The following is an 11,519-nucleotide window of genomic DNA, read 5'->3' on the forward strand; positions in this document are numbered from 1 at the left end:
GAGCATCGATCCACGCAATTGAGCAAGTGAAAGGTAAAGACAAAAACACACTGATACATAGAACAAATTCAGTCAGTTTATTTGAGGCAATCCTCTATACTTCATGATTAGTACACAGACACAGAAACGCGGGTTCTTTTGTATGGCACCGCCTGGAAACCAACATGAAAGTTAGTTAAGAAGCAGTTCATCTGGAACCGGGAAACCGCCGGCAGCCTGGCGATGTCACCAAGTCTGATAACCCGAACCATTAAGTCATCACATATAACCAATACAGGTTGCTTGGACCCTACATGTATTCTAACCTGGAATTCCAACAGATTCACACTATGGATAAAGTGCGTGAACCCAATAAATGGCCATTACGAGTGAGTGAGTATGGTTTTACACCGCTTATAGCAATATTCAAGCAATATCACGGCGGGGACATAAGTGGTGTACATTGAAAAGAATATGACAGTATGTACAAAACAACACTTACCTGTAACCCTCCACGTGTGATCCTTCCTGACTCCTGCAGCACATGGTAAACGTAGTTATTCCTATGCCGCTCACTAATTACTTTCCTATGAGAAGAAAAGGTAGTACAAATAAGATTAGCTAAATGTCGATTTCTTGATAGGTGAAAAAACCCAAAAGTCTTCAGGCTTGCTCTAAAGATTAGTGTTAAATACTAAAAAAACGACCATTTCATATAATGGGTTGGGAGTTTAACCGTCACTTTATCAAGGCATACAACTATTATCTCTGAAACACATTATTTCAGGACCCCATTATGATTTTGTTCTTGCATGTGGTACAATTGTGATCAGATCTGCATTCTGAACAGCTTTTATCTACCAATGTTGATACCATGCTTGCCGTAAAAGGCGACTATGTTTGTCGTGGGAGGCGACTAACGGGATCGTGTGTTGAGGCGCGGTCACCGTGTCCAAATTGCGGGGACTAATGCTCATGTCTATCATTGTCTGGTCCAGACTCGATTATATACAGACCATCTTCATATAGCTGGAATATTGCTGAGTGTGGCGTTAAATAACAAAGAAATAAATAAAGGATATCTCCTCTTACCGCAAAGACAAATCATTTACCTTGACGTGGTCAAGAAGTAAATTGTGCCTTTGAATTTGGCAATATCAACGCATGGATCTTTGAAGTTTTTCACTGAGTAAGGTTCGATTCCCGTACTTTCCAAGGTCTTCAGTGTCGGCGAGGGGTCGCACAGATAGGCATGTTGGCCTAAAATGATGAATGAATGCATGTACTTACCGAACTTAAATTGACACAACATGGAGTCCCCATGGGGATTCCCGGGCCCCATTTGTCCTCTGCATCCTATACTTGTCGTAAACATTCCCCAATCCCCCTTTCGACGTGGATCGTTGGTCATAACATCAATCATTTGTCTGTGTGATTCAGACTTAATTTACAGACCGCCGTCATCGATTTAGAATTTTTCTGAGTGTGCCATTAAACGACAACCAAATATCCATAATATATTTCTGCAACGGTAACGGTCCTTTCCACCAAACGGTGCATTATGATTATACTTTTACAGCAAGTATGGGTTGCTGAAGACCTATTCTACCCCGGATCTTCACGCGTCCGTACATGTTAGTAATACACTACCTGCCATCGCGACTCAAGAAGATTCCGGGGAAGAATGGGTCTTCAGCAACCCGTGCTTGTTGTAAAAGGCGACTATGCTTGTAAAAGGCGACTAACGGGATCGGGTGCTCAGGCTCGCTGACTTGGTTGATGCCTGTCATTGATCCAAATTGCGTGGATCGATGCTCATGATATTAATCGCTGGATTGTCTGGTCAAGACTTAAAAATTTTCAGACCGTCGTCATATACCTGAAAAATTGCTGAGTGCGGCGTTAACCAACCAACTAGTCAGAACTGATGTCGATTTATAGTTCTAGCCTAGTGAGATACCATTCTGCAGTCTAACATGAATGCCCAACTCAGACACAGTATTCTGACCCCGAGCCGATCAGTCCTTTTAGCCCCTTAATGCCGAGCTCCAAACAGGGTACCATACTTTAACGTCTTTTGGTATGACGCGGGCGGACGCTCTACCACTTGACCAGAGAGGTTGTCTTGACGTGTTGTTATTATGTACACATACACTGCCCTGTTTAACATAAGAGTGGCAGTAAATATTACTTGTAGCACGGGTTGCGAGTGGTACCTTTGATCTTACCCGTGCTGTAACATGGTAGTAAGAGGGGCGGTCGGGTAGCCTAGTGGTTAAAGCGTTCGCTCGTCACGCCGAAGACCCGGTTCGATTCCGGACATGGGTACAATGTGTGAAGCCCATTTCTAGTGTCCCCCGCCGTGATATTGCTGGAATGTTGCTAAAAGCGGCGTAAAACCATACTCACTCACTCACTCATGGTAGTAAGAGCACGGTTTGTTAAAGATCATTACCATTGGCTGATGCCAAGATCAGCAAGCCCCGCCTACTAGCTTGAGAAATTTCAAACTTACAATGTTTCTTTAGTGTCGTACACAGTGTTCAAGAGTAATAAGGTAAATAAACAACAAAAAACAATAGAAATGTTTATAACTTAATTAAAAGATTACAATGTAACTGTCAAAAATAAAAACAACTGGGCATGGACACGGAACGCATTTTGCTAAATTCGGAAAATTAATAGTTGATCACATTTCTAATGTGCCTTTGAAAATTCCAAAGTTTACACTTGATTTAACAATTAGATTAAAAGTTAAACGTTAACGTTAAAAGTTAACGTCATATTAAACGTCACTAAATTTTACACAAACTCGCTCAATTTTGGAATGACCGTCGCAACCCGTGCTTCAAGTCACTTACAACACACCAAGACGAGTTGTTTGGGCAGTAAGAGCACGGTTTGGCTATAACATACATTCTTACCTTTAGGATCGATATACTTTATGTGTGAAACATAACTGTCAGTTTTCACGGTCATTTTGGTGGACATGTTCTTTGTGTTTCCATATTCCAGTTTGTTTAGCGAGGGATCGCTTCGGCGCCAACGGCTTGTCTCTGACCAGAATAGATACCTTCAAGTGCAGCAGAGCAATAATATAATGATGATGTATTCTTTAGCCGTAGATTTTAATTCGTGATTGAATTGTAGGCACATAACAATTACCCTATATGTATATTGTAGATCTAGATTTTTCATTGCAACAGAACTGAGTGAGGTGATATTGTGCAAAATTATCATCATTCTAACGATAAGAAATACATTGCCATTGGCTCGGATTCTAAATCCTCTCATATCATGGCAATTGTCGCTTAATATCCTCATGTAAACGTTTTCAAAATGAATCGAGGGCACTTCTCACACAATGCATTGCGTGAGAAACACCAGGACATATGCAAATAAGATGTGAGTGAGTGAGCTAATATTTATCGTCACATCAGGAATATTTCAACCATATCGTGACGAGAAGTTATACATTAATGATACATATATTTAGACTTTATAAAAATCTGTCATCGAAGGACAATACGACAACGAGAGTATCACAGATTCGAATTAAAGCCAGTTGAGGTATATTTAAAAGCAGAAAGAATAATATGTACCCCTGCTAAAGTATCTATCGAAATTTTAGACGCGGTGATCTGCAGTAGGATTCCGATCTCAAGCGGTTTATTATAAAACTGGTCTTAAAAACAGAGGAATTAAAACGGATGTTAGTGCTATATATATATAAATAAAATGTATAATTCTCGAGATGGTTTACTGCGGTTTTGCAGTTTCTACGCACAGGCTGCTAACAGGAAATGTCCTAAATGTTCAAAGATATAGTCTTAGGCTCTTACACACACATTGCTGCCATAATCCAATCTAGGGTATACAAGACACCTGTATATTTGGCATTTGTACGATTATCGTGAAGTCCGAAAGCGCTTTCTCTTTCCGATGTTTGTTAAGTATGTCAGATGTTTTTTGTTTGTGGTTTAACGCCGTACTCAGCAATATTCCAGCTATATGACGTCGGTCTGTAAAACAATGCAGTGATTTACATCATGGACATCGATCCACGCAATAGGGATCGATGACATGCATCAACCAAATCAGCGAGCCTGACCACCCGATCCCGTTAGTCGCCTTTTACGACAAGCATAGTCGCCTTTTACGGCAAGCAAGGGTTGCTGAAGACCTATCCTACCCGCTCATATAGCTTGAATACTGCTGAGTGCAGCGTTAAACAACAAACAAACAAACAAACAAAAATTACAGGCATCGACAATGGCTTTAACATCCATTCTATAAGTCATCGATTATCCCTGTCACTTTCATACTTACTGTACCTACTATGCTTTACTGCTTACTTTTCTTTAGTTAGGATCATCATATTAATCGGCATGTAGACATTTGTTACAAGTACAGGACTCTTTTTCCCCACTTGCATCATCAGCACTGCGGACGACATGTAAAATACGACATCCTCATCACACTTGAGGAATTTGAGGAAGCCTGCAAATTTCCCACAAGAAAAAATAGTGAAATTGTAGTCATGTTCTTCTGATAATCATATAATGTACCTAGTTATCAAGCTTAAGCGTAAACCAAATTTATAAAGAAACCAGCTATATAACGGCAGTCTGTAAATAATCGAGTCTGGACCAGACAATCCAGTGATTGACACCATGAGCATCGATCCACGCAATTGGGATCGATGACATGCACCAACCAAGTCAGCGAGCCTGACCACCCGATCCGGTTAGTCGCCTTTTTAAGCAAGAATTGGTTGCTGAAGACCTATTCTTTACGAGTCCCGCATATTATAGCTGGAATGTGTATGAGTGCGGCGCAAAACAGTATTCGTATCACAGGAAGTACAAATCCATTGCAGAGGTTTATTTGCCTTCACACTGTTCGTTATCAGAAACAATGATGATCTTGAGATGGCCGTTGATGTTATCTTCAGAACAGTGAGTTGATCGTGTCAGCACTGCAAAATGTCTGTGTCAGGGCATCTCTTTCTAACATGTCACCTGTTTTCCGCAATACACGCTTCTCCCCTAATGAAAGGTAACTAAATCTCTGTATTATTTTTCTCGATTTTCGTCATTTATTGTCTGCGTGTAAACATCACAAGTATATTTTTTGAACGTGTACCTCATCAATCCTATATCATAAAACATTGATCGGGTAGTCAGGCTCGCTGACTTAGTTGATGCATATCATCGGTCCCAATTGCGTGGATGGATGCTCATGATATTAATCACTGGATTGTCTGTCCAGACTCGATTATTTACAGACCGTCGTCATATAGCTTGAATATCCACGCAATTGGTACTGTTCAGTGGAACCTAAACAATTTATTCCAACAATCGAAGGTTTAGATACCACAAACTAATTACATTGATTGTTGTTTAACGCCGCACTCAGCAATATTCCAGCTATATGCCGGCGGTCTGTAAGTAATCGAATCTGGACCAGACAAACCAGTGATTAATGTCATGAGCATCGATCCACGCAATTGGTTTGGTTTGTTTGTTGTTTAACGCCGCACTAAGCAATATTCCAGCTATATGACGGCGGTCTGTAAATAAACGAGTCTGGACAAGAAAATCCAGTGATTGATATCATGAGCATCGACCCACACATTTGGTGTCGATGACATGCATCAACCAAGTCAGCGAGCCTGACCACCCGATCCCGTTAGTCGCCTTTTACGGTAAGCATGGGTTGTTGAAAACCTATTCATGGGTCCCAACTAATTACAGATATGCATACCTCTTATAGGAATCCTTTTACAGTGCCATTGCGTGTCCTTGAAATGACACACACTGCCATTTCGGAATAACCATTTTAGCTGAAGATCAGCGATACAATACTCTATGCCAATAACTTTTCCTGGGACCTTTATCTCCTGATACCCGAAGTAGTTGTAATACGGTAGAATGTACATGTAGACCTTCTTCGTGTCCATGTCTTTGATGAGAAGGACATCATCTCTTCTAGGGACATCTAGGACTAATAGAGGTGAGGTGAAATTGGGTTTAACGTCCCGTTCAAGATTATTGCACTTTTGTAGCGACATGCATGCCCGTGTGTGCGTGTGTGTGTGGCTGCTTGTACTAGTCCGAACTGATGCCGATTTATAGTGCTAGCTCACTGAGATACCATGCCGCAGTTTAACATGACTACCCCACTCAGGCACAGCAAACAGACTCCGAGCCGACCAGTCCTTGTTTTGGTCCCCTTATGCCGAGCGCCAGACAGGGTAACAACAAGTACCATCTTTTAACGTCTTTTGGTATGACGCAGCCGGGGATCGAACCCCGGACCTTCCGCTCTCCGGGCGGACGCTCTACCACTAGACCACGGAGGCGGCCGAGAAGAAAACATGTTTGAAGGTGAAGATATCAGTGAAAATAATAATTTATTTCCTTCCAAGTTTGTTTCTTTGTTGTTTAACGCCGCACTAAGCAATATTCCAGCTATATGACGGCGGTCTGTAAATAATCGAGTCAGACAAACAAGTGATTGACATCATGAGCATCGATCGACGAAATTGGGATCGATGACATGCATCAACCAAGTCAGAGAGCCTGACCGCCCGATCCCGTTAGTCCCCTTTTACGAGTATAGCCTTTTACAACAAGCACGGGTCGTCTCTTACGACAAGCATTGTCGCCTGTTATGGCATGCATGGGTTGCTGAAGACCTGTTTTACCCCAGATCTTCACGGGTCACTTGGCTTGCAACCTTGGCTTGCCACGTTAAAGGCACCTCTAGGTGAATGTAGTACACTTGTTAAATAAAATTATGACTTTTTTTTGTTTCTTTGTTGTCTAACACTGCACTCAGCAATATTACAGCTATATGACGGCGGTCTGTAAATAATCGAATTGGGACCAGACAACCCAGTGATTAAAAATCATGACCATCGATCCACGTAATTTGGATACGATGACATGCATTAAGATGGTCAGCGAGCCAGACCAACCGATTCCTTTAGTCGACTCTCACTACAAGCATTGGCTGCTGAATACAAATTCTAACCTTGATCCTCACGGGCTGCAGCGCTGGTGGTACCTGTAGGCGCTGGTGGTACGCTTGTCATATCATGGCTGGCGTATACACTGGTACCTGTATGTGATGGTAGTACACTAGTTGTATTGGTGCCATTGCTCTCCGTTTCCTGAAAGACATAAAATGTTCATTTTCAGCAATATTTAACAAAAGACTACATATATAGAAGATCCATAATGGTCGTTTTAGAATTGTTAGGGAATCCATGCAAGACTGCCCGTGAAGATCCGGGATAGAATAGGTCTTCAGCAACCCTTGCTTGCCGTAAAAGGCGACTATGTTTATCGTAAAAGGCGACTAACGGGATAGGGTGGTCAGGATCGCTGACTTGGTTGATGCATGTCATCGATCTAAATTTCTTGGATCGATGCTCATGATGTCAAACACTGGATTGTCTGGTGCGTCAACCAAGTCAGCGAGCCTGACCACCCGATCCCGTTAGTCGCCTTTTACAGCAAGTATGGGTTGCTGAAGACCTATTCTACCTCGGATCTTCACGCGTCCGTACATGTTAGTAATACACTACCTGCCATCGCGACCCAAGGAGATTCCGGTGAAGAATGGGTCTTCAGCAACCCGTGCTTGTTGTAAAAGGCGACTATGCTTGTAAAAGGTGACTAACGGGATCGGGTGCTCAGGCTCGCTGACTTGGTTGATGCCTGTCATTGATCCCAATTACCTGGATCGATGCTCATATTAATCACTGGATTGTCTGGTCCAGTCTCGATTATTTACAGACCGCCGTCATATAGCTGGAATATTGCTGAGTGCGGCGTTAAACTACAAACCAACCAACCAACCAACCAACCTGCCATCGCCAACTTCCGAATACCAAGAGCATCCAAGAACTCTCGTTCCTTTCGGGATATAGAATATCGCGTCCAATTCCAGGGCACTGACACTGTATGATGGTCAAGTTGAGATACATTGGATTTCCCCGAGTCAAACTGTCAACAAGACAACTAAGGTCAGTTTGACACGTGTACGACTTGTGCACTGGAGTGAATCCGTCAGTAACATCAAGTAGTCTTCGAAAGCCAGAAAAACGAATGGAACTATCCACTTTTGCAACAGTAACATATGTTATCAAAAGTGCAATACCACACTGGAACTGCATATTGTCTGATGTTATACCTTACGCTTGCATCACAGATGTAAAATGAATGTCCCGTTAGAGACCAAGATATCAACAAGCATAGTCTGCTCAATTATGCATCTATAACGAGTCCTTCGTGTGCAAAACATGTATATTTTGGGAAACAAAACAGCAACGCGTACGTAATATTAATGATGTGTCCACTGATAGTAGCAACGTGGTTTTATCCCATCTCAAATATACTCAACAACAAACGTTCCTGTGACACCAATATTTTAGTGTTTTTTTCAACCAAGTAAAGTTTGGTTTTCAATATTGTAGTACATGTATGGAATCACAAAGTAGCAAAAACGCAACTGCTACAGAAAAGCATGCATTCCATGCAAAAGTTGACTTTTATAAAATGCAAGCCCCATGCATTTCACTACCCAAGAATGGGTATGAAAACATGTGCGTTAACGGGATTCCATATGTATTGTTTAGCACCTTGCTGACAACAACCACTCAGAAAAACAACAAAATGACACTGCAAACACGAAAACGTCATTTTTTTCCGTATATGTTCATTGGACGGAACAAACGACGTTATTTGGACGTTTTCAAACCATCGTTTCTCCGTCCAAATAACGTCGTTATTTGACATCGGAATTTACTCGAAGAGAACGATATCATCAAGCTCCTCCCTTTCGTGATTGACATTGTCAATCAAGCAACAGTGTCTACCAGTATTTCTACTTCCGAGATTTCATTGGTCAGTTCGCGCGTGTTAGATTACAGGCCTGAGTTTGACACTGCACTCGAAGCGTTTAGCGTAAGTACTGAAATCAATCGTTCTGCGCATGCGGATTACCTAATGCCTTGTCCAAATGTTCCGTTCTGTGCGTGCGCGATTTCGCGCATTGTTTCCCAGATTTAATGTCACCATTATTTGACAATAATTCATAAACAGTTTCGTGATAAGTCGTACAATTCCAAACTGGTGATGTCTAATGGACTAATGCTTTGTCTCTAAAACTAAAAAAAGGAAACAAGTAACTCCATTTAAAATGAAGAGGAGCCCCTGCGGTATAGGAGATTCCGAGATGAACCTATCCTATGGCTATCTAGGCTCCCACCCAAACCAATCCAAATGAGACCCGAAAGCTTATTGTATGCTGTATAGTCATATGCAAGTGGGCCAGAATTATACATTGTATTCCAGCCGATTGTGTTCCTGCATTTACTTTTAAGTCCGGAAAAAGACTTAAAAGGGTATTTGTTGAATTTAATTATCAAATGTTGCCCTTACACTAATGTGGACGTACTACTCATTGATCTATTTATGTCATCCTATATATAATTTAGATATACATGATATATCATCTTAACAATCAATTTCCGATGCAAGTAAATGAATAAGTGTGTTATACGCCACAATCAGTCAAAGACCAAGATTGTCCGGTTTGATGACACACAATCTACCAGGTATCACGGACCTAAATAATTTTGATTTACCAATCACTGAATTGAGAAGAAGTGCGTTACGAAGCTCTCGCACTGTGAGGCACCCATTCGCCGGCACACAAAGTCAGCGATCTAACCAAGCCACCGAACCAAAAATAAAAGTCTGACAACTGTTAGTCCCGATCATGTATTTTGTGTACCCCACTGACCAGTGAAAAATGGCACGGCTCCCATAGCTGTACAATTCATCTTCTTCTCCTGCTTCTTCTTCTTCAAGATGAATGTTTTAGGTAATTTCCAACAGGCCCACATTTACACACACACACACACACACACACACACACACACACACACACACACACACACACATTATTAAACGTATCCTCGAGACTCAGTAAGAAACTAGACATAACTGCCTTTGTTCTGTAAATCTCACTTAGTTTCAGTTTTCGCCTCTTCCTTCTTTGGAATGAGGTTTTACTTAACTGCCCTCACCCCCTGCAGTTTTCCCGTCCGATATTGCCAAGCAGGACACCCACAAGGAGGAATACCGCCCTCCCTCAGTCCAGCTGTACTGTGCCTAGCACAATATGTTGTGAATACGTAGCCTTGCTGTGGCCATACATTTTGTAACAATTTGGCAACAGCCAATACAAGTCAGTTTTATTTCAACAAAAACGGAAAAGTCGGATCCTACTTATTTTGTTGATACCATAACAATAAATCAAACCAATGGATCGTTTGAGCTAGTATGAATATTAAAAAAATTTAGCAAGTGGATAGTCAAAACTCCCTCTGTTGGTCCCACGTGAAATGTTCTTCATATATACTGTAAATCATGAAATTAACGCAATAATAAGTCAGCACATTTATGCGAGTATAGAACCCTGGCCTAAAATGCGTCAAGACATTTAACAGAGTATCCTTGCAAAAATCACTGTAGACTCACAATTTAATAAATAAATGTAGTATTGGCTGTTAGCCGTTCGACCGAATAATATCAGTTGCTAACTTCAACTGTTCATCTAATTTCCATTAATGTATGTACATAGTTAACATGTTCATGGGCTTCTTCACTGGATGTATAGTGTGGAGGACTACGTCAGTATAGGATAAGTAACATAAAAAATGATGATATTATTATGATGGTATTGCCATCATTATTCCTTCCGATTATTAAAACAAAGTTATTATGTTTTCATATTAAACATAGCGAAAGGGGTATGGAGATTGTGGAGATTATTTTTTAGCATCGGAATTGTTAACATAATTCTTAAAGATATTATGTTTTGTTTGTTTGATGTTTAATGCCGCACTCAGCAACTTAAGGACATTACAACATACATACATTTAGGTTCAGTTGTATTTTTTAATTTATATTATTTTGCAAATGTTACAGACACCTGATAACTGATATAATAATGTATAGTCACTATTCTTAAAAGTTAGAATATGTTAGATTTATCAACCAGAAATATTGCACACCAAAGGATAATCATATTTCATGACACTATTCTATGTCGAAGTCAATGGTATTTGTGTATGCTATTGCAACATGATTGGTATTGACACGGATACGTCATGATAAAACAATGAGAAATTGACATTTGATGAGAACAGAGAAGAAAGCGATATTTATTTCACGATAAAACATTGTTCTATCAAGACATGGAGATTCGGACATGCACTCGCAACTTGAAAACGTCGTAAAGTTGACCTTATTTTTGAGAGGTATGTATCTAGTGAGTTGGTCCAAATAGATGTAACTGGGGAAGGTAGATAAAGCAGTGCCCAAACAATCACATCCGAAAGTGAGAGCGATATGACAATCGGTATTGGGAGAAAAGATACAGATAATCGACGAGAAAATTGTGAGAATATGCGGGAAAGACCAAATTCAACCCCGCCTGTTCATAAAATGGATTTATCTGAC

The sequence above is a fragment of the Haliotis cracherodii genome, unplaced genomic scaffold, assembly GCF_022045235.1.
Source record: "Haliotis cracherodii isolate W230 unplaced genomic scaffold, xgHalCrac1.p SCAF_13, whole genome shotgun sequence".
Classification (NCBI taxonomy): Eukaryota; Metazoa; Mollusca; class Gastropoda; order Lepetellida; family Haliotidae; genus Haliotis; species Haliotis cracherodii.